This window comes from Athene cunicularia (genome assembly GCF_003259725.1).
Source record: "Athene cunicularia isolate RWA chromosome 18 unlocalized genomic scaffold, athCun1 chr18_part1, whole genome shotgun sequence".
NCBI lineage: Eukaryota > Metazoa > Chordata > Aves > Strigiformes > Strigidae > Athene > Athene cunicularia.
The window spans coordinates 8248737-8274041 of record NW_020799123.1 but is presented as its reverse complement, the minus strand read 5'-3'; the positions used below and the strand labels follow the sequence as shown (position 1 = coordinate 8274041).

The window sequence follows — 25305 nt, the reverse complement described above, 5'->3', positions numbered from 1 at the left end:
AAAGGGTATTTGCAGGTTCAATATATTTGCTTTGCTCTCAACAGGGATCAAAGTTTGGAACTTCACATGTCTTGGACTGGTGTAAGAGCTAAGTTGGAGGAGCTGCAAAAACCCCACTATTTGACCCCCAAGCTTCAGCAGTTTCATAATTGGAGTCTTATACCTGTGAATGGGTGAGCGGCTGCTTGCATTGCACAGCTCTCAATAGGCTCACATCATTGCATCTGTAAGGGTTAAGTCAATGAAATGAATCTGAACACTGAGACAAATACACTTCCATTTTCTACGTAAAGTCTTCTGACTGAAGTAGTTCTTTTACAATTGGTGAATATCACTTTAAAATGAGACACAAGATTGAGAGTCTTTTTTGCAGGGATATTTCAATCACTGTCAATCCCTCCCAATAAGTCCATGCCTGCCTTTGTTCCATATATTATTATTTTATCTTGAATTTTCTTGAGTTTACTGACATTTTCTTTTCCTAATCTGTTCTGAAAGCCAGGCAAAATCTATGAAGTTAGGTCCAAAACCTATTTAGCCTTGGGGTGACATGTTAAAAAAGAGGGTGGTTTTCTTTGTCTCCAAAAAGGCCACCTTTGTATCTGAAACTGTTACACAACTGTAATGAAAGCCCTCTATCAAGTCAACCACACCACCTCTGCATTGCTGTTTTTCCTCTGTTGGTCCTTGAAATGACCTTGGTTTAATTACCTGCATCTCAATGAGTGAATCTACATAGAAAGTGACGGTTAATTAATGAAGGATCATTTCTTACCTTAAACCCATCAGGCAGTGGCTGACAAGCAAGTCTGGTCCTTGCAGTATTATCCCGTATCTCATTAGAAATGGTCACACGGATGTGCTAGCTCTGGTCTAGAAAAGGAACAGGACAGTTTGTTAATGAAGAGAAGTGATGGTACTCTTACAAAGAATCTGAAAGCCCGTAGAGGAGTCTATTATTGCTAATGTTGTTGAACTTCAACTTTTTCTACTAGCTTCTTAATTTTAAAAGAGTTTAATTTACTCCTTTTAAACTTATTAAAGTTTTCCACCCAGAAGTTCCTGTAGTTTTTCTAGCTGAATGAATCTGGCTAAATTTGACAAATTAATTAATTAGATCCTCTCTCATATATTTGTGTGGCTGTCACAAAACCCGCTCAGTTTGCATCATTCTAAATCTGGTGGCTACAAGAATTAAGACTCTTGACCTGTACTACTAGATCTCTGAGGGAATCTTTGGCCAGGAATTGCATCACTGTGTTTTTCAGCTTGATACCACTCTGTTAGAACAGATTCCTCGTGGTGTCCAGCAACCCATCCACAGACACAGCTGAACTGGCCTTCCCATTCGCAGTGCCTTCAGATGCACTCAAGAAAGCTATTTTACAGCTCCATAAAGGAGAAAAAAGTAATGAAGCAAACTGTGGAGACTCTTACTGTCATGCTGCCATCCCTGTAGGTAAATCAGTAAATTAAATAATAGTTACTGCTCCTGTCTCCAGCAAACCACACATGCTTACTGTGAAAGCTTCAACTTTGCTCATTAGAGGTTTTAGGGTTTTTCTTCAAAACCAAAACCATAATTCATAGTGGAGATGACAATGAAGTGGATCTTAGAGTTGTGCTAAGATTTGAACACCGACGTCCCTACGGTGGAGCAGCCTGTGGGTGTAAAATACCCACAAAGAGCACTAAAGGCCAAAACAAAAATCCAGAAAAAAAGAATGGGAGGAAGAGTTTCTTAAAACAGCTGAAACCAAAGTACAGAAGTTTTACTCAGAGCCCTAAAAGCCATCTGTACTTATGGTCGTAAAGAGACAGACACACACTGCGCATAAATCAAAATTTTACTTCCAGTCACTCATGTTCTCAGTACAAAGTGCCATGTTCATGATTTTAGAAAAACACATACAGTTTATTTCTTTCTAAGATCATGGTGGAGAATATATTTTTAAGACAATAAAAACTGTCTTACAGCTGGCTGTTGCTTGGTATGATGGAGGTAATTTGGTTCTATGTCACTTAGAACTTTTCAAAACATAAAGTGAGACTCTGGTTTACACAGAAAGTCTTTTAATAGACATTTGCAGGCAGACAGATTACACCTGCAGTGGTTAACACTGGATTACAGAGATCAAACCAGAACCTATTTCAGTGTAGGATCTTACCTTCAAAAGGCAATACCCCACTGGAATAAAGAGCATTTCTACGCACTGTAATCAGATCAAAGGTCAGAAGGTCTTTTCCTACCTTTTTTCTACCTTTTTTTTTTTTTTTTTTTAAACTTGGGAGTCTGACTGGGTTCATAACCACCTGCAGTGCTGGCACTAGGCAAATGTTTGCCCATTTTCACATCACTGACAAGTTTTCCAAATACAAAAGTGGTCAGAGAGTCAAATGCTTCTCATGCTGGCAAACAAAGAACATTTCAATACCAGAGGTTGGTTTGCTTCTGTCTCTTGACTATATTTGATCTTGCAAACATTCCAGATTTTGGCTGCCTTGCAGCTTGTGAGGAAAACTGTTTCTTTGCTTTAGGCTATAATATCCTCTTCAGCATCTTGCAATTCCTCTACCTTTTTTTAATGTCCTTCCTTCTCAGTCTTGTCCACTGGTTAAGAAATAATAACATATGTCTAAAAAATTTGATCTTTTTCATCATCACTTTTGAAGGTTTACATAAACAAAGGTGGTACTGAGCTTAGATGAAAACTTTAATACACTATATAAAACAATTTTTGAATAAAGATTTAAATGGTAAATTGCTTCCACCTTAAGTGGAAAATGTCTTGTGTGATCATGTGTCTGTCTGTTCTATAAAATGTGCCTGTTCTATATGCAGAAATACTGTTTCTGGTTGGGGCATGTGCAAGAATTTAACTCATCACACTTCAATGTTTTCAAATACTGAAAAAAATAAGATATAAAAATGATATTAAAAGTTTTCTGTAACTGTGAAACAGAGCTCACTTACCTCTGAAATTTTCTATTAATTTACTACTAGAATTCATTTTGCATTTAATTCAGTCCTCTAATGGCTTAAAACTGTGTCTTTGGTCTTTACACATTTGTGGTCTCAGTCACGTCAAGATTTTTCATCTACTTTATGTTCATTTATTCTAACTTTTAGTGGTCTTCTAGCCAATTCTTTATCCCTTTTATTACAAGAGCATGAAATTTTATAATGCCCTAGAGCTTTGGTAGTCAGGTGCTACAAGGTTCTTAACCTTAGTTAATTTATTCTTTCACTTTTGACTTTCAGATGTTAACCATGCTTTAATATTTTGGTATTGAATATGAAAGCAACTTTTATTAAGTAGGTATATTGCATTAGTAGATCCTTATTTCATTTTTACAGTAGTGTTTAGGTATCCTGCTAGCCATAGAACGTACCATTTTACATAATTATTTGTAAATTTTTTGTGATATAATTTCAACTTTACTATATTAAAATATTGCTATACAGCAATCATAACATAGCAATAGGTAATTTTACTAAAGAATCACTGTAAACAAGCATAAGAATATTCTTTTTCATTGTAAAACCTGAATTTTTTTTGTTGCTTATTACATAAATCCCAAGGATTCACAGTTTGGCCTGGGATAAAGTTAATTTTCTTCGTAGTAGCTAGTATGGGGCTGTGTTTGGATTCGTGCTGAAAACAGTGTTCGTAATGCAGGGATGTTTTAGTTATTGCTGGGCAGGGCTTACACAGAGTCAGGGCCTTTTCTGCTTCTCATCCCACCCCAGCAGCGAGTGGCTGGGGGTGCACAGGGAGTGGGGAGGGGACACAGCTGTGACAGCTGACCCCAGGGATATCCCAGCCCGTACAGGTCATGCTCAGCATAGGAGCTGGGGGAAGAAGAAGAAAGGGGCCGACATTTGGAGTTACGGTGTTTGTCTGCCCAAGTCACCACCACACGCGATGGAGCCCGGCTTTCCTGGAGACGGCTGAGCACCTGCCTGCCCATGGGAAGTGGTGAATGAATTTCTTGGTTTGCTTTGCTTGCGTGCACAGCTTTTGCTTTAACTATTAAACTGTCTTTGTCTCATCCCACAAGTTTTTTCACTTTTACTCTTCCGATTCTCTCCCCCATCCCAATGCAGGGGGAGTGAGTGAGCAGCTGTGTGGGGCTTAGTTGCCAGCTGGCGTTACATGACAACACTTATATACAGAAAATAATGGGGAAATCACTAAAATTATCACTTGCCTTAATTTTATATGGCTATTCCGCACACATCTTGTATCCCCATCAAGTGACGTAATGCTGGCTGCTCTTGAAGTTGGGTAGTCCCACAGGAATTTGTTAAATCCCTACAGTGATGTTATTATCCAAAAGTTTCATATTTTTATCTTTCAGAAGTAACTATTAGCATTTCCAGCCAGAGAGCAAAGCTTGGAAATCTAAATCTTAGTCTCCAACTTGAAAAGGCTAACGAAACCCAAAATATTACAAGGAGGAAAAAACCCTAACCCTGTTAATTTCTATTTTTAATTCCCCTTATTCTAAAGCGTACATTCAAATTTTCTTGGTCTGACTTACATCATACATGGAGTGGGACCACTACCTAAATATAGAAGTATCAAACTCAGAAAGAGGAATTTTGAATTTGTTTGGGACCTATATCTGGACCTACTTTGAAATTAATTAAAATGAAGGCAAAAACTTCATTTTGTTGGAAACTTTTGTCGTCCCTGATAAAATGGCCAGCTTAAAAAGATTAAAAATATAAAACATGCTTTCTTCATAATGTTTTTTACCCTTAAACATCACCAAATGTTATACAGTGCCTTTTCATTTGTAACCTCTCTCAAATCTCTGTTGGCATTCCTCTTCTTCCTCTTACTTTATTGACATAAAAATATTTTTATTTAGCTCATTTAAATCATCATACCGGTGCTCACAGCAGTGCGTCACTTTTGACAATGCTTCAAGAAACAAATGCAGATGGTGCCTTGTCCCAGAAAAGGTTGTACCCTCATCAGAGATGAGCCCGAACACAAGCGAGGGTTGGCCAAACATCTGCACAAGCTGCACGTGCACCCTTTTTATCCCATATCCACGCAGCTGTACACGATGGTCTGTCAGCCTGTGCAGCTCCCATCTATGGTTTACCAGCAGGAATCAAAGATCTGGACAGAAAAAAATGAAAGCTGAAGCACAGAGAATAAAGGTGATATTAAGGAAAGATTAGATATCAACTTAACTGAGTTACCCAAGATTAAACATGATCAGATTCTTCAGTCTGATTGAAGAAGCATGTTTTGAAGAGAGAGGCTCAAAGGAGAAGAGATTGGAGGTGTATGAAAGCTGCAGCTCAAATGGTGCTGTAATATATCCAGCTCTAAATGTCATGGCCTAACCCCAAATGTTATTATGAGCACAACACTGACAGGCTTATTTGCCTTCTGAGTCTTCAGAGTGTGCAGAGTTCATTTTGTCAAACATCTTTTTTTACGGAGAGTTACAGAGCAATATCCTACTTCTGTTCTTAAGTGAAAGATATTCTCTGAGATTACCTTGGCTTCAGCAACCCAGGCCCCAAAAAGGTTCTTGATAAAACCATGGCAGGTAGTTGAGTTCTGCACTGAATGGAGAAGATGCAGAAGTTAACATCTGAAAAAAAGACAAAAGTCGTGAGCAGACAAATGGCTAAACTTGAGCAGCTGGAGAATGGGAAGCAAAGGAAAGGTAAGGAAGAAGGAGCTAAGCCAAGTTGAACCATCATCAAAGTAAGAATAAGAGGAGTCAATCCTACCCACTTGTGGTGTGGTGATGAGTGACTATGAACAAGAAGAAGTCTGAACACTGGTGTAAAATAAATGTTCAGCTGAAGGCTAGAAAGTGATTGCCAAGGAGTCCTCAGTGTCAGAGGTCAGACACAGGCCTCTCTGCACAAGTACCTGGATGAACTGCATCCCTGTCCTTCTGAGTAAGGGTGGCAGAAGTCATCCTAGGAGTAGAAAAGAGGAGAATAACCAAATTCAACATGACAAATGTTTTTAGCAGCAGGTGAGTAAGATCAATTATTAAAACAGCAAAATTACTGCCAACATTGAGAAAATCAGATAAAAATGCGAAGTCCAAAGAACCTTATTCATACCACATATATCACAAGCTGGAGTTAACACAGAAAACTGTTAACTTTACATGTCAATAAATAATTGAAACAGTAAATAAGAAAACAGAATGGCTTGGCATGGTTTTGGCTCTTCAGCATCGTAAAAGAGTAGTAATACCATACAGCTCCGCTCTTATTCTTGTGTTTTGGACTACTCAGAACAATGTAGTGGAGAATTTTCAAACTAGTTCCATACTGCCTGACCGTAAAATCACCATGCTTATGATACCAATTGAAGTAAAAGTTTTAGGAAGGGAGCTGAAATAAAAAGGTAACTCCACATGATTGTAAATGAGAAGAAAAAGTCCCAGCTAGCAACTTTAGCTGACTGTATTAGCAGAAACACAGAGAGAAAAGTATACAAAGAAGCTGTCAGTTAGAAAAAAATCAGTGAAAGTATTTTAACTAACTGTAGTAGTCAATTCACCAGTATTAACATCCTTTCTATGCTGCACAAAGTAATTCAGCAACTGGGATCTGTGGTTTAAATTCCCATTTCACCTGCTTATAGTGGGCTAAATTTCAATGTGCATTCAATGGGGTGTATTGACTTAATACCTACAGCACCTGTGGAAAAATGACAAGGAATTGAGGAGAAGACTTTCATATTCCGATGCACTCTGCAAGAGATGATCTAAATGAAAGCAGCAATACCAGACAGCTAGAAGCTTTGGGAAGCCCAACACTTTTCACGGGGGTCCTTCAATACCCTCATACACCAGAAGCCAGTTCCCTTCAAAGCGTGTGCTCCACAGGCTGTGGCAGGTACCTCTTCAGGAATGACATTTGCTATTATCAAATTAGTATATTCTCCTCAAATGTATGCTGATTTCACTTCTGTTTTCTTCGTTTAGCTCTCATTATGCTTAAGCTGTATTTAGGGTATGTGGGTCACAAGGATAACTTCTGTAAATCTATTCTTGAAAGGTATTAACAATCCCTGAGTTTCGGTCCTCAGAGTCACAGTTCACCTTTCAAAGGAAATTAATTAATTCAAAGACTTAAAGATGTAACCCCTAAGCTGAACAGTAGATGCAGCAATGGGAAGTTGATCTAATTAGCTACATAAAGCAGGCAGGACTGGGAAGATCATGTGGATCAACTGTCTATTTGCTGGTTGTACGTACATTGCTTCGCAGCATACTCATTTTAACATGAAGATGTGTTGGAAGCCTTTTTCTGGCATCTGGAAAAAACTCACATGGGGAAAAACTCACGGGGGGAACTCACATGGGAAAATCTTATGTGAAAAAAAAAAGAGTGGGGAAGAGTCACGTGGTAAAAACTCACATGGGGAAAATCTCATGTGGGAGAAAACTTGTGTGGGGGAAAAACCTGTGTGGGAAAAACTCACATGGGAAAAGCTCACACGGAGAAAACCTCATGGGGAAAAAAACTCATGAGGGGAAAAAACCCACACGAGCCATGTGTGAGCTCTGTGTGACCAATGATAGTCCCTGGGAAGACACCCTTACTCTGTCTCTGAACCATGGCAAGCCCTTTTGGCTGCCCTTTCCCTTTCCTCTGTGTCCCCCAGGGTCATGCCCACGCAGGAGTCCTCGCAGAGCTCCGGCACAGCCAGAGCCCCTCTCTCAGCCTAGCACAGCACCCAAAAGGGCTGGGCACACATCTACTGCCACTTGTTCAGCTGTGAATTTTGTCCCATTTATTTGGATTTACTCCGATTTTTGGTTATACCCACTTGTTTTTAAAAGAATGTAAGAATATAGACTGTGATGCAGTATTTTCTACCTGCTTTCAGTCCTTGTTAACGTCTTTAAGGTGCGATGGAAATAATGATTTTAGCCCCTAGATTTTAGGGAATCAGGACCAATTAAAAGTTATCAAATGCTCAACATTTCTCTGCCCTCTAAATGTTGCTTGAAAACAGAGAACTTATTTTTATATCAAAACAAATTTCCACTTAGAAAACCTTGTATTTACAAACAGAAAAATACTACAATTAAAAGTAACATTTCAAATCAATCCTGTTCCATGAGAGACATGGAAATGCTCCAATTCAGAATGAAAACCAACTGTTGGAAACAAGGAGTTTAAAAATCAGTCAGTGTGGAGATCCGTACATGTCCAGGGCCAGCTTGGCTTTGGAACTGGAGAGAGCCTTGCTACACTTACAGCCTGCACTGAGAAGTAAGCCTGAAGTGTGTGCCAAATGATGCACAGACACAGCTTGTGTGTTGCTTCTGGGACTTGAACTGGCATCTTCATGCAGAGCTGCGCAGGTCTGTGTACATGGAACAGAGAGTGTCAGAGATCTCTGAGGCACCATGTAAACATACCCAAGACATCTGCATCTTTATCTTGACTCTAGAGAGCTAATTTGATGAAGAAACAACTGGAAATAGCCAAAAAGCAGCAAACATCTGTGGGACCGGACATAGTTTTCAGTCTTGTTATAGCAGTTAGTGTTGCTCAAAGCAAAATTTGCAGTATATTATCCCTTACTTACTAAGGGCAACTGGATTTGCTCAGCTGGGGTGGATTTTATGTCAAGACCAAGTTATTTCAGACTTCAGTAACCGTGTGTTTTCTTTAGAATGTTTGCACTATATTGGTTACCTATTATTCTTAATATTCCCCCTACATGGTTACAGAGTGTGGGACCAGGAGGACAGAGGAGGGGAAAATCCCACAAACTTGGAAGGAACTAGAGGCTGTTAGCACCCTGTGGCACAGCCAGTGATTGCTATTTCTGCCTCCCATCTCCAGGTACTTACTGAAGAAACAAACCCAAACCATGCCTGTGAGCGGTTAGTCATGTAGTTTAGTGCAGTACTGAAAATTTCTAAGGTGAGGAAAACGGCATGAGGATCTCTAAATATAAGAGCAGAGCTCAAATTGCAAGAGGCTGCAGGGGCAGCAGGGACGGACTTTGAGACCAGACTTGCAAAAATCCCCTTACAGTGACAAGTTTAAACTGCACTAAGCAAAGCGGGAGTTCTTCCAGTTCTAGCACACAGATGGGCCACGGGGCCAGACACGTTTTCCCCTTGGCATAAGACTAATATTTCTTCTGCTTTATCCCTGGTTTTAGTTCTGCAGTACTGAAAGCAACAAGAATTTATCAACAGAGTTAATATATAGAGAGGTAATGAAAGATCAAACTGTTTCAAGTTTTACATTTATTTGAAGCATACTTGAAACATACACAATTTTTATCTAACCTACAATACCCCACAAACACAAGCAAAACTTTCCTGAAAAATTTCTAGACAATTGCACAGAAAAAAATACATCCAAGTAGCTGACCAGCAGGAGGAGAATAAGGTCAGACACATCTGGAGAATTCAAGATGGAAAGGAACCACCCTCCTGATTTTGTAACAAAGACTAGAAACATAGCAGCATTTAATTTCAGACCTCCTTGTTTCAGTCAACTCTGCTTTTCTTCTACGCACATCCCTTCCTCTGAGGGCTTTCCTGCTGAGTCTGCATCAGCAGCTTAGGTTTAAGTTTGCATCAAGCTGTTTTTTATAGTAGTAAGCACACTTGGAAGCTGCAGAGACACTGTGTTTCCTTATGCCCTGCTTATCAGTCACAACAAACAATTTATAGCTGCACTTTTTTAAAAAAAATAAATCACTAGAGGCTCTAAATAGTGCAGGTCTTAAAAAGGAGTGAAGTGATTCTATTCCAAGGTTTTGGCACAAAACCCAGTTGTGAGTCAGGTAAGCTGAAAAATTACTACATCTCAATTTTTTGAAAATGTTTTAAATGACTTATTGAGACTTTAGCCTTCAGTCTCAGCAAATTTGAAAGCTACTGTGTTAAATTATCCACATAAAACAGGATGTGGTGAATTAATTTCATATTAGAACACAAGCTCCCATTATTGATGGGGCTACAAACCCTCAGGCTGACCCTTTTACTTGCTCCAAAATCTAATTCAGATTGCCCTGAAATTTAATTTGCCACATGGAAGTAATGGATAAAGTAAGTATTCCAAATTTGGGCTAATGTATTTTAAAAATCCTGGTATTTCCTCTCCATGATCCCAAGAAAAACACACAGCAAAATATAACACTCAACAAAATCCACTGCTAAGACTGACATTGAAGTTACTGATTTTTTTTAAAAATATATTTATGTAATCTACCTGGGGTTTTCATTAGACCTTAAAACTATTTCACATGGATCCCCAGGCCCTGAAGAGGTCTTCTGCAAGATCTCACCTTCGACTACAACTAGCCAAAAGTAATAAAATCTGGAACATCGGAATTCTTCTACTAATAACTTTTCTATAAGCAGTGTGTTTTGTATTGCTGCAGAGAAGATCTAGTCAGCTAAATTTTTGACAGAGCTTGCTGCTGTAGCAGAATGGCTGTTAAAAATGTTTTTTTCCTGGAAACACGCACACATTAGGCTCCTTTCATATGCTTTGTCGCCTTCTCTATTACAATTAACCTTCTCAAATATCCACCTCTCACATCCATCAGATGGCTTGCTTTCCATGGCCCAATTTTTTTATTTTTTTTTTTCCTATCACTGATCTGGATTTCAAGCTCAGCTCTTGCCAAGCATAGCTACCATTCTCACATAATACTAATGCTGCTTCTGGAGAGAGCTCAAAACCCTACACTGCCCATGTGCCTTGCCTGCTCGCCTGCCTTCCTTCCATTCACCCATTGATCTATCCACATACACACACACTTTGAGCTTTACAGGGAAAACCCGCTCTTGGCACAGACAGGAATAATGCCTATATAATCACCAAAGGGGATCTAGGAACCAGAAGTTTTAAACAGCAAGCCTGAGACTGGAGCCTGCAGAGTATTAATGTCACTGAACTTGGTACCTACACTCCAATCTGTTCAACAGAGACAGATGGGCAGCTCTAGCAAGAGATGCAGAATGCCTGTGAGGTGGTACTTGAACAACTTAATGATGAAAACTTAAGCCAGCATTACCTTTTCACAAATCTTCCTTTGCAGAAATCCTGAGTGCAGCTGACAACATTTATCCTAGGTATTTCCTCTATAGATAAACCAGAGTGGAAGGCAGGGTTAATGATAATGCTTTAAGTCACAGAAATTCTCTTACCCTTTTCAATAACATTTCAGTTGTCTTGGGCTATTAACTATTACTCACAGCTGCTCTCACACTGATTCTTTGGAAAGTGATGTTGGAGATGCTTAGCTTGTGCTGGGGCTCTCACATCAGTGTTTGCAGAACAGGCAGGAGTTTGCCCTTCTAACCTATGCTTCAGCTTAATGATGGTAGTAGAATGTGGATCGCTATTTGCCAGACAATGTGCATATATCCCTCATAACTCTTTTTCTAATTGTGATAAATCCTCCTTAAATTAGCTTTAAAATGCCAGTGCCTTTAACATTCCCTGTCCTTGTTTTGTCTCATGGGATGATGATGTTTTTCCAGCACCAGGAATTACTATTTAATAACTTGGCTATTTAACCAAGATTAAAGTGAAGGCTTGTAGGGATCATGTGTACATTAATATTATTATAAACAGATCCCTTTCCAGAAATATCATGAAATTTGCTGAGGACCACTGTGTCAACAGCAGCAGCAGAATCACAGAGGGTAATCTTTTACGGTGCTGCATGTAGGGAAGATGTCATGGCTTGAATACTCTTTGTAATTTAAAAAAAAGGATTATAAGTCCAAGCAGCAGCAGTACCAAGGAATTAATGAAATTACTCTTTTGGGAGGGCTCAGTGTACACTCTTAAATATGTTGAAAATTAGCCACAACTCCTTAAGGAATCTACTTGGAACAAAAGCCAAATTTAAATCCTGAAGTTAATATAATAATGTGGAATAAATCTTAAGACTGCTGGTCCACAAGTTCCCTCAACTCATTTGGTTTGGTTTGGGTTTTTTTAAAAACAGTTCAAGTCAGCATTTTATCTTGTGCATGTTCCTTTATCTCTTTATTACGTTTAGTTTAATATTTTATTCCTTCTAATACTGTTTCAAATGTAGTATGTTTAAGTATCATAATCTCCCTAGGTGATGGCAGATAAAACAGAGGTGGGCTGCACGCAATACAAAATCTAGTTCAAAGCAGCCAGGCAGAGTCTTGTATTGCTGCAAGCAACAGCAGCCCATGTCACCAGCTGACGCCTTCGCAGAGAAGGGCAGGAGGTTTTTAGGTATCCCTGGGAAGAGCTGCTCTGCAGCATCGCTCTAAACTGCTTGAGTAGCATTTACAGTGAGAGAATGGAGAAAACTTCAGGTGCTTTTTTGAACCAAATTCATGAACTGTCATTTGGAATTTGTGGTGCTTACTGACCTTTTGAGACTGTTCCCCAAGTAGCTACAGAAGGATTTAACAAGCAGATTTGGATGGTGCTGTAGTGGTGCCCAAGACCTGTCCTGTCATCAGAGCACTTCTGCCACTCAAGAGGTGAGGGTTTCTGCTCATGTTACATGAAGATGCCCTGTGACAACCATACGAAACTCTCCCAAACATCCCTAAAGAAGGATACTTTTTAGAGGAGATTAAATTATTTGTGTCCTTTCCTTTTTCTGTATGGCTTATAATGTCCTAACTACAACAGACTGGCCACTTCCCAGCGCTTCATTAAAATGAGTTTCTGTGCTTCGTTAACATCGACATGGTTTATATCTTTTTCTTTCATCCTCGCTCTGGAGAGCACCACGTGAGACATGGAGTGTGCTGTTTTATTATCATGTGGTGCGTATGTTTTTTTTTTTTTTTTTACCCAGTGCTCTGTATTCAGTGAAGAGTAATTCAGAGATGTCTGGTGGGTTTTGATAGGGAAGATAGAAAGGCCTGTGGTAATCATTTACTCTTAATACTTCACTTTGCAGCCTCAGAGCAGTAGCCAAAAAAGCTCTGGCTCCTGCACCAAAGAGGTGAAACTGTCTTATATCAGAGGAGGACTCTTGTCAGGAGGACAAACTCATTCAGGTGAAATTCTCAGGTCCAGCAGCTCAGGATATTTTGCAAGTCATAGCATTGTCTCGCAGCAGTAAAACTAAATATTTTTATAGCTACTGGAAAAATCTGAGTGTATGGATGAACCACCATAAAGGGAAATAAAACAGGAGTGCACAACCAATTTCAGGTAGAGATTTGGAGTCTGCCTAGACTAATATTCTTCACTTAAACAGCAGAATTTTGTTTGTTTCAAATGCTACTGACAATGAACTTCGGCTTATCTGTAAAAGAAACAGGAGTTAGAGGAAAGAAAGATAAATTTTTGCCTAATATTGGATGGTCACCCATATGCCAAGGGCCAACCACCCTTCCAAAACAGAGTTGTATTTATTAAGAACTTAATTTACCAGTTACTGAAGTTTAGTTTTTTACTTGTATGATGTTGATTATTGCTTTGACGTAGCATCTCCTTTGGACAAGGCTGATGAATGTCTGACTGGTTGAAAACCGAAGATTGCTGTCACAGGCCAGGAGAATATGTGAACTGCATACTGGAACATATGCAGTACTGGCTACACTGGAAGTTGAAGTCCTGTCTTTAAGAAACACCCTGTCTTGACTGAAGAGTGTAAAGAGAAGGTCCGTAGAACTGCAAAGTAAGGTTGGAAGGACACAGATATAGTCAACTGAGTACTGAGCAATTCAAAATAAACCACTTGTGAAAGCAACGCCTAGAAATACGTACTGCCCACACATGGGCTGTGGCAAGTGCCACTGTTGGCCAACTAAGGCAGCTCTACTTGGACTTTAAGGAAGCATGTACTTTTTCTAAGGAAAGTTATTGCAAGTCATTGCTATGGTGGCTTTTGTCATAAAGCAAAAATAAACTAAAGAAAAAGCAGCCAAACCATTACTGTTTTCTATCTTTCCTTGAGTAATTTAGGTCTGTGACAGATCCGAGTAGTCTTTCTTTTTTTCCCATTACCATCTCAAATCCCAAGAAGGCCAGAGAACTGAACAACTGGTGTGGGTGGTGGGGTTTGTACTAGAGACTGCTTCACTATATAAACCAGGGTGAAATTATCTTGCAGTATTTCAGACTATGACCTTTCAAGTAGACAGACCCAATGATTTTCAGTCAATGCTCCCTCTGCTTGATTTAGAAGCCCATTCGGAAGGTAAAAAGGCCAGTTCATTGTGGCAACTCATTATTCCACTGTGCTGCTACATCCTGATAGATAACAAATCTGACCTTTGCTACAGAAATAGGTTGTTGTGGGCAGTAAAAGTTCACTTTGAGTGACACCACGAATGCTAACTCTCCTGTAGACAAAGACAGCATGGGGGCAGAATATGCAATCAATGCTTCATCTTGAGGAGCTTGCTGAAAACCTAGATGAAAAAACCCTTGTGGTCTTCCTATTTCAACAGCCAGGACTGAGCCCATGAGTCTCAGGCCTTAGTTTAGTGTCCTGGGAATACCTATAAGCCCAGAAAAAAACCCCACAAGTTACTTCATTTTTGTTTAATGAAGTGAGGATCAGCTGAAATTTAAAAAAGTAGAGTGAGCTCCTTCTTAGAACTAGAAATGCATTGGCCACGTTTTTGGTGCCAATATGAAAATTGTGCTCTTGAAATTCTGGCTGTAGCTAATGATGGTAAGCACTTAAAAGTGGAGCTGTAACTATATGGTAAATTCAGCCCTGAAAAAAGATGCGCTAATAGGATTATGAGGGACGCACTATTTATGGCAATGTTCAGTGGTTCCCTATTCAGAAAATTAATTCCAAGCATAAAAATTGATTCTTGCTATTCTTCATCACATCAGTTTTATTCTAATGTCATCTGACTTGGTATAATTTTTTTTTTTTTTTTTTTTTTTTTTTCAGTCAGGCAATTGAACAAAATCTTGGATAATCCATTTTGCAGTTTGATAGGTGAAACAATAATATTACCCAACACCTATCAGAGTCCAGAACATATAAACTCATAAGAAATATTTCACTATTCCTCAAGCAGCTCTCTACTAAATTAAAGTACTTCTATTTCCTGGCTTCCAAGTGACAAAAACCCTGATGAAGCCACCTAGTGAAGTGTGACCACTTGCAACCTGCAAGAACTGATGTGCCCTCAGAGAGAGGGCTCTCCAGCTGAAGAATGCACTGGCCACCATTGCCCAAAGATGGCAATAACAACGATGATGGGATCAGCACACCTCTTAAATCTTCACTGAAAGCTGCTTCGAGCAATTATCTAAAAACCTGATATATGAAAAAGGTGTTTGGCATTCTGGAAATAATTATTGCTTTTCACTCTTTAAGGCTTGTGTGATTACTTGAAAGTTTTTTTGGCTGCAATTCCACTTAAGCTTCAGATGATATTTTCAATGACACACATCAACGGTCTCTATCTTTTTGTACCAGCTGAAGATCTGGTCAAATAATCCACCATTTAGGAGATTTTAAAAATTATTTTTAACTGAAAAATCTGTTGTTTTGTGAACTGCTGAAACACTGAAGTTTCATTTCTAGGAATCTGTGCCTTGAAGTTTGGCTCTTGTTTGGAACGTGCAATGGCTAATGAGGGTGGTGCTCATGTGGCAGGGTTGGCTTGGTGGGCAGCAAGTGGCATCAAAAAGCCAAAGCGAAACCCCACAATTATTTTTAAAAAATACATCCTTAATGGCCCCAAGACTCAGGACAGTTATCCTCCCTGATATGGTATTGGGTTGCTCATTAAGCACTGGTAATTAGAGTACCCCCTGCTGCCTTGTTATAGTACTGATACAAAACTATTAACTTGGCTTCCTCCCAGAACAGCTTATTTCAGGAAATTTCAGGAAAGTTCCTCCTACTAGACTTTCTGTTGTGAACAATCCCTTTTAATCTGCTGACTTGGATACTGCTTTAAGGCCAGGCTCTTTGAAAAAGAAAAGAGAAAAAAAAAAAGTTGAGAAGGCAGCTATTTTGAGGAATTTTATATCATTTAAAGTTCACTTGCTCACAGCCGCGAGTTGCTGTGGAACTAGATCCACAGACTACAAGGAATAACTTTCGGAAATGTAAGAGTGATTTAGGAACTCAAATCCCATCAGTCCCCAATAGACTTCTGTTCCTAACAGACACCTGAAAACCAGCCTCACCGACTGCCCTGGTAAACTCGCCAAAACTCCTCTGTGGAGCAAGATGTACATTAACTTTGTAGGTTAATGCCTCAGTGCCCCTGAGGATCCACTAGAAATGACTTTTTAAAACTAATGCCATCGGCAAGAGAGTCCTGTGAGAAACTGGTACATTTGCAACATTCCTTTCCCCATAATAAATCCCCTGCAATGAGACATTTTAGTGCCTGGAATGAATTTCTTTTTCTGAAGCTGCACAACAGCTAAAACATGAGAGCTGGCCTGGGCACTCACATGTGTCACCCCAGTGAGCTGCAATGCTGGAGAACGACAGCAACCACGAGTTTACGGCCTGATTACAAGAGGAATGTTTTTTCCAAACAACCCTTTCATAAATTAACACCAAGTTAACTAAGAGGGTTCATAATCCTTTGCTGCTTTCACCTAGCTAACACTAGAGAACGAACCATCTGAGGGGTAAAATATCTGGTTTGAAAGATCTCACCTCTCTAGCTAGAATCATGCACCAAATCCAGCTTGGGTTGTACCTCACCTTTCAAAATTATGCGTGTTTCAAACCTCCTTTATTTACTTCATAGAGCTCATCAGATTTTAGAACTTCTATTTTATAAAATATTTCTAAATACATATTAATCTATGTTGAAACAAAAAGACAAGCCAATCTCCAAAACGTCCTGGAAATAAAATAAATTGGGCATGGAAAACAGGTGTTTGGTATATCATTTTATACTTTTGTCCTCTTGCATATTTTTATATTGTTTTATGCCAAGCCAGTAGCAGTGATTCATTATATGAAATTGGAACATTATAGATTCAATACGGAAGCATTTGTCTTAGTGACAGGAAAGGATCCTTTAGGTCACCGAGCCACTTCCCTGCAACTGCAGGAAATCACGTAAAAGACAATAAGCTTGAAATATCCACTGAAGCTTAACTCCATTCAGCTGTGTACCCCTGGATTTACAAACCCCTGACTATCCCACAATAAAATGAAAGCCGTCAGAGGTAGTCCCAAAAGCTAATCTGTGCTGTAAATCTATGCTATAAAACTGAGCCCAGAAGCATTGACAGTGCACTAGGTCCTGACACTGGCACAGACTTTGTGAGGTTCCATAAAATAAATATTCTAATTGCAAATGTCTGGTGAGTGGAAAAGCCCAAACTTATGGACAAAACATTAAGGTCCATGTGTGTTATCTTCTCTTCAGGGTCATTTAAAAAATGAAAATCCCTTGTAGCCTTTTTCACCCAAGCTCCAGTAACCTCAGTGCTCTCCCCGCTGTTGTATAATGCACCGTGAACTTGAAAATGTGGCTTCATGTCTCCATGAGTGACACCTGGGCTGTGTGCATTTCATCTGACACACACGGCAGTGAAAGGAGCTCCCTAAAAGTAACAGATGGCAACATCAGTTCCTATTCTCACAGCAGGCCAAGCCATGGGAAGAATTTATTGCATTGCAAAGGACTGTAATATAAATAGCACTATGGTACCATTATTTTTATTCCTTTGATATTCTGTAAATTAATTTGCCATAGACATTTTACCGTGTTTGATTAGAGTCTTATTAATCCAAATGAAAGACCCATAAAGTCTTTCAGAGAGGATATCAAAGAGCAGGTATGGAATATCTAAAGGCAGGAGCTAGACAGTACAAAATCTAACTGCTTTGAGGCTATGCAAATAGCCAAAGAAAAGTGCTTTTGTATTGACTACAGATATTCTTGCAGTGCATAACTGAATTGGAAAGTGCCCTGAGGTATCCTCAGAAATGAGACGCTATAAAACTATTTGGGATCATGAAAGAATCTGGAACGTGAAATCTTTCAGAAAGTGTCAAAAATTCAGTGACTTTGAGAGTTTACCTCTTTATCCATAATAACTAACATGAAGATGGAGATAAAGAAAAGATGGAAGGCAAATTGCGAAACACTGGCTAAGCAGGAGGACTGATATCAAACCTTCACGTTCTTTGTCAAGTTTCTATGCAATCCCCAATGAAGGAAAAACCACACCTTTCGAGTACCCAGAATTAAGTTAGATTGTTGATTTCTAAATGGTGGCAATCAGGAAGAGTCAGACTCTTAAATTAAGTATCATCTCAACCTCAAGAATTGCTTAGTGTCCTTTAAGGAACAGCAGATCGCCTGGCAGAGACACGTTGCTTACCTGAAACTGCCCTCCCAGGCTCTCAGCGCCTCAGCTGCACTTCACCGGGACAGAGGATGTCCTTGGGGAAAAGTTCATATCCAACACTATTTCTATAAGATTTTTCTTTAGCAGTGTTCTTCTAATGCTTTGTCAGCTGAAAAAAGACCCAGAATTTGTGAAGTGAACAGAGGGAAGCATTGACATTGGTCTATCGTCCCACCAACAATTTAACTGAATTACATATCCAGCTCCAAAGCCTCTCTCTACACGGATGTCTCAATGTAAACAGAAGAATTGTGTGATATAGCCAGCTTTCAGAGCAAGCTATGTAAGGGCTAGTGCAGTTAAAATAAAGCATTATGCATTTGAACCATCTGGAGTCTCTGAAGCTTTGTATAGCTTTTCTCAGAGGCAAAGAGAAGACTTTTGGTTTGGATGAAATCAGCTTATACAGGTGAGTGTTTGCAATGCTGGCTCTTGAAACAGGACAGGGCAAAAGTCCCACTCTAAACTCAACAAACTCATGCCCAGACCTTATTCATAATAGCATTCAGTAATCTGCCAATGATGCACGATTTGTTTGCTCACTGCAGTCTTTAAATACTTTCTAACACTGGAAAAAATTGTGAGTAGTACACTGCGATTTTAGAAACTGCTATTTAACAGCTCAGACTGCGGTGGGTAACTAGAATTTCTAGCTGGCCAGTAAAAAGAGCCAAGGAGTTACCTGATTTGTCTATTAATTTGCTTATTGAGGGAAAAGATGAGAAGAGAATCATGAAATCTTGCTTTCCAGGCAGGTGCTTCAAACCACCAGACATTTTTTTCACTTCTGAGGCTGCCAGCCAAACGCATGCTTAGAAGTACTTACAAATATATCTGTATTGCAGTCTCCTGGGTCTCAGGTTTTATCTTTCTCACTCTCAAACTCTAAGAGAAAAAAAAAAAAGTATTTGGAAATGTTATATGATTATGAAACATGCATATCTGATTAGAAGTGTAATTACATTGCATTTTGATATCTGTCAGCAGCAAATGGTATTATAGGCCAGATCGTAACATATGCACTCTCAACCCTAAACCTTGCGAATTTCTCAACTGCCATTTGAAGGTAATAATGGAAATCCATGTTTTAATTTTTAATATTTTCAGTGCCTGTTCTTACAGCCATTATATATTTTAGGAATGAACGGCTGAATCCATCATCCTGTCTCCAGTTGAATCTCTAGAGGCATTTTACCTGAGCCTTGCTGTTTTTTTCTCCCTCCTACACAGACTTGCTATATTTTCATTTTTTATAACCAGGCTGTATATTAACAATAAGAACATTAACTCATAAAAACATTAACTCATTGGGGGAAAAATATACCAAGAGAGCGCATCCAACTCTCCCATGTATTTTGACATTCCATTTAGTAAATTGTGTTATCATTTTAAAAGTGACTAATCTCGGCTCTGAACAACTGCAAGGGAAGTAAAAGGCACGTGAAGAAGAAAAATGGAGAGACAGATACATCTATCACATCTGTTTTAAATGATGTCAGAACTGAGAGTCAAAGCACAGAGCTTTATCACCCACACCAAAGACCTGGATGCTGAAAGTCTAAGGGGCAACTCTCATCACCGTGCCTGGTTGGTAGCAACAGGTAACGGCTGCTCATGTTTCTCTCAATCACTAAAATACACTTAAAGCTTTCACATGTTGGCATTACTCTGCATCTGCTACTGTTCGTCCTCTTTCTTACCCCATTCAGATTTGAGCAGGGGCATGGCACCCCTCCTTTGCTGTTAAGTTTGTTCTCCGCTACACAGAGGTTGCCAGCCCTATGTTTTACCTGGTCACCACAGACTTGAGGCTGTAAAGGGCCAGTGGGCACAAACCCTGCGCTGAAATCAGTGGATCACAGGAAAGAAAAATCACCACTTCAGGTAGTTTAAGGTACACATGTTTTTCTAATGCTGCCAGATGCAAGAAAAACATGGTTCTTTCTTTGCACAGCAATTTGGTGGAGTGTGAAAGGTGTAGCAAGTCCACACAGCATTAAGGGTTTCTGTAGCCTCCCATCAGAAACCCTGTCCCGTGCTGAACTTGTGTGAGGTGGTACTAGCAACAAACAGCAAATTCACCTAAGAAGTGTGCAATTGTAACCATGCTTTTGGGGATGGTTTCACCTTTAGGGAAGTGCAGAAGAGGCAGCTTTGGGCAGAGCACAAGCAGAGAAACTCGAGGCCACGCGACACGGCAAAGCAAATGGTGTGAGGCTGCCTTGACTGCAAAATTCTGTCACACTTAGAGATGATGTCATCTAAAAAGAACCCCACCACCGTTTATGAGGAAATCTGTTAAGGAACCATGACTAGGAAGGATCAAGAGTAGGGATACAGGCAGAGCACCCCAGCTCCTGGGCGCAGTCGGCTGAAGAGCAGCCGTTTAGCGCGGCACCCACGGAACCACGGGTGTGGGAGCTCCGGACCAGCACTGCCTTGATGCATCTCTACACGTTTCCAGAAGGGATCTGCCTTGCACGGGAGCCAGAGCTTTTGCAACCATCAGTTTAGAAATGCCTCAAGAAATGTAAAACTGAAACCAAGAAGCTACTAACTGGAAGATTTTTTTAATGAAGAAATGAAACAGCAGAAACCGATGGAAGTTTTGATGTTTCCTCTCAAATCCCATGTTAGCATTAGCACTAAACAGATGTCCCATATTCCAAAGAAATGGCAGGTTTGGCACCTCTTCACGGTTAGCAAATTTAATTATGGCTTCAAATGCAATAATGGAGCAACCTTGCTTGGCTATAATTGGATCTGCAATTGGCACCAGCTTTCCTCCCCTCACTGTGCCATATGGGGAACTGCAGAACAAGGTGCTGCGTATGTTCCTGCTGAATTATACTGGGTCAAATCAGGGTCAGATTAAAATATTACAAAAAGGAGGGGAGGGACAATCAAAAATGAAGAGTGGGGATAAAGTCGAGTGTTTTCCTGAAATTCCAATTTCTCTGACCAAATTATCTGGGAGCCAACTGGATGTGAGCTCCAATAAAACAGCTACTTTAATTAGTAGAACTCCCAGTCTGTCTGAAATAACACCATGTTCTGGGCAGAAGATCAGGAGAGGCAGAAGAGCTGGCGTTGCCTGAATACAAGAGTCCTCAGATAGGCACGAAGAATGGAAAAATAACCCTTTAAATATACCACAAATACTGGGGGACGAGTGTTCTTCTTTTCCCCCTATCCAGAGTCAATGACATTTCAGAAGATTTGGAAGAGGGTGGAGAAAAAAACCTTCCTGTCAACTCTCACTACATGTCTGCAATGACAGCAATTAATAGGAGTAAAAAGAAAAATAATGCGTATCTTGTTATTTGGTTACATAAAATATCCACCTTAGGCAGGCAAGGTAACAATATCTACAAGTATGACTGCCTGACATTTTCCATTACAAGGCCCTGGTTTTTGTTAGTAGCAACTTTGTCAGACTTAAAGCATTTGGGCTGAAATTCCCCTTGCTGACTTTCTGTCTTAGGCTGAGTTTGTCTGCAACGTTTCCATATACCTAATTGGGATGGCTGATTCTGATCTGGAGTAAGGAAAAGCAACCTATAAAATAATTGCTTCAACAACTTCATAGCCCCAGAAAGGATAAATAACATTAAAATAATCATTGTGTCATCTTTCCTGCCAGAGGAAGAGGAAAACTTGCTATGTGCGAGGTGGATGTTACTGAAAAAAAATTATCTGACGCTAACGCAAAGCTGCTTACCTCCAGCCAATGACAGCAATATACACAGGTAATGTTTGAACTCCACTTAATTTTAATTTAGTAATATTCTGAGACACAATCATTTTCTTTCTCCTGTTGAAACTAATGGGCCTTTTCCATTAAATTTATGGAGCCTCAAATCCTCTTGTTTCTAAGTTTCTTTAGAATTGTGTCCCCCTGTGACATCTCTTTAAGGCATCATGAGTTACAACCTACGTATGCTATTTACTACTGGAAAGCCTAGCTTTTAGCCTTGACATTGATGAGAATGTATTTATTCTTATTTTCCTTTTTCAGTACTTTTGGCTTAATAATTTGAAATTATAATTATTACAGATTTAGAATAAACCATGAAATTACCCCTGATAGCACTGAGACCAGAATCAACACAGGAGTTAAGCCATACTACACTACACAGTGGTTATCTTCAAGACTGGGCCAGCTGACTCTGCAATTAAATAATGTTGCCATGGTATCGAGTAGGTCTAGGGAATAAAATGGTAACAGTAATTATGGAAGGCACAACTGGAAGATAGTTGCGGGTGACTGCTGCACTGGAATTCGGTCTCTCTATCAAAAAACAACAAAGTGATTTGCAACACCCAAAAGTAAGGAAGAAGGCTGCACAGTACAGGGAAGAACAATGAAGAGCTGTTGCTTTTTCTGGCAATGTTTGTCCAGGGTTACACAGCAAGTCATGACAGAGCCAAGGCACTTCAATCCTTAACTCCCTCCCATGTTAGAAGCCATCAGTGTTGCCCCTCTAGGTTTCTTCATCTTTCTGGAGGAAAGCAGGAACCTTCCTGTCACCTGGGACTGGTCCATGCTTCAGCCTGGGCTGCTCTTACTCAGACTCACTCATTCAAGCCAAGCAGAGAAGAGAAGACTCCAGCAATGTCATTAGCTGCTGTGGTCACCACCACCCATCTGTTTCCATGCCCAAACCACAGAAATTCTGGAGGTGACACCCTGTGCTTGCAGACTGTGGCACACGCCGCTGGCCCTGTGGAGAGGCTCGGCTCACTGCGATGCTCTGTTAAGGAATCTGAGGGAAGCACTTTATGTCAGATTTGCCCCCAAGTGCTCACTGAGGAAGACAGGACCTGACACTACAGGTAATTAAAAACATAACTGACCCTCAGTTCCTTCATAGAATAACATCCAGTTAAGTCAAATGAAGATCCCAAAGGGCTTTACGAGAGAAGCCAGCGCCAGGAGCCCCCTGAAGGAGGCACAGGGGATGAAGTGGCTTCTCAGGTATGCAGAGAGGTTGAAGGAGCGTGAGGGAGAGGAGTCAGATGCCAAAAGCCCCAGTCTCAACGACTTCAACCTCTGCCAGGGAGACCCCACCAGCCCCTTTCCTGTTTCTGTAATGCCAAGGATTCTCCACTATTGCTTTTGCTGGTGCCATTTATGTGTCGGTCATTGGGCCAGCGTCACTGGGCCGCCACTGAACGAGTACAGCCAAACAGGGAGCAGACAGCAAAATAACGATTCTTCCCACTTTGTCCATTTCTGAGTGTCTTCCCACCAACTTCCGATGGGCTTCCCACCAACAGCCACCATGCACCGAGGAGCATAACCAGCAGGCAGCTCTCATTACCTGTTTTAAAGACAATTCTTTAAGCATTTTAGACAGCAGCTGGCTGGAGGATTACTAGAGGGAGGAGTGAGTGAGTTTTTATATCACAAAGGACCAGTCTTGGATTCATACCTCCTTTCCCCAGTTTATATCTTCAACAAAAGGAATGGGAGAAATTCAAATACAAAATATTGTCACTTCACCTCAGGGAAAAAAAACCAACCCAAACCAAAACAAATAATGAGACCTGAAAACCACATAGTTTTGAGCTGAAGCTCCTTATAACTGTGCACATCTGAACACACTTGCAGACAGCTCTGTAGTGAAGTAAGCTGCATGTTAATATTGTCCTTGAAGCAGCATGAATAGAATGCTTAAAACCCAGTAACCAGGAATAAGGGCAAAAGTCTGGAAGATATATTTCTTCATTATCGTATCTGGATATATTATGCTATAAAATAATTCGGTACTTTCAGAGAGAGAAGTAGTCTACAGCAATGTCCTGGATGCCAGTCTGAATCCATATTGGTTCTTCCTGAGTTCTTACGAGCAGAGACCCTCGTTTCACGAGGCAGCACGTGGCATCACGCCTGTGTGTCTCTACCTGGCTTGTGACAGATGGTGTTCATAAACTGTCCCCAAACCCCACAGGGTGGTAAAGCGTGAGACAGACCAACGCATTGTGCCCAGAGCTCTGCTGTCCCCAAGTATGAGATGGAGGCCAAGAGAGCAGGTCTTATGTTCACAGACTTCAAAAGTCTCTACAAACCAGCTTATAGGACTGAATCTGACATGTGGGTACATAAAAAATGTTTTAAAGCACGCTTCTTCCTTTGAAGAACATTCCCTACCTGAGAGTTATCACTGATGCCAAGGTTGCTACAGTAAGTAGTTTTCATTTCTTTGACTGAACACAAAATTTCTTGGGTATGGCTATTCCCTAGGCAGAGTGGCTTTTGGGCAACTGTAAATGTATGCTCTGGCCTTTTTATGTAACATTTCTGGAACAATAGACTAGGTGAGATGACATAAAGCTGACAAGAGCAGCTTTACACTTGCGTGCTTCTCAGCACACTTGCAGCAAATTAGCTATTTGCTCTGAGAGGAGAGAGTTTATCCATCTCTGTGCAACCCAGCTGGGCAGCCTCCTCTGCTAGCAGGAGCCATCACCACTGAGTACACGAGAGTCCGTTTTACTTCATGATCAGAGGAAATCCTTTGTCTCCCTAATACATTTACTGTATGAGCAGATAAAAGACAGAGAGTGGAATGCTCCTAGGTCGGTTATTTTAAAATAATGATGATAAGAGTCAGTGCCCGTGTTATTTGTCTCTCGACTCCATATTAGTTCAGCACAACAATATAACCTTCCCCAATGTCTCCTGCAGCTAAAATGATTACAGAAAGATTATCCTATGTCAAAGTTTATGCTACAGCTCAGCAACAGCAGTGCAGCAAAGGAGCTTCATGACAGGTTCCTGGACCCTGCAGTCTCTCAGTGGAACTCTCCAAGGGACATAAACATAGCCTATAATTCTTTGGAGGACAAGGCAGAATTCCATATGCCGTATCCTACTGACAGTATATCAGATTCGGCTGGAGGACACTGTAAAGCCGTTTTTGCTACTGTAGAATAAGGAGAGAGCTGGTATGGGG

The 25305-nt window shown here is 40.3% G+C and overlaps 1 protein-coding gene across 1 annotated transcript in view; it reads right to left on the bottom strand.

Annotated features, from left to right (window-relative positions):
* Nucleotides 1-25305, bottom strand: part of TOM1L1 (target of myb1 like 1 membrane trafficking protein) — a 107875-nt gene that overhangs the window by 38551 nt on the left and 44019 nt on the right. Inside the window, exon 2 of the mRNA XM_026861209.1 lies at nucleotides 776-873. The gene's annotated coding sequence lies outside the window, so the exon portion shown is untranslated. The remainder of the gene's footprint in view (nucleotides 1-775; nucleotides 874-25305) is intronic.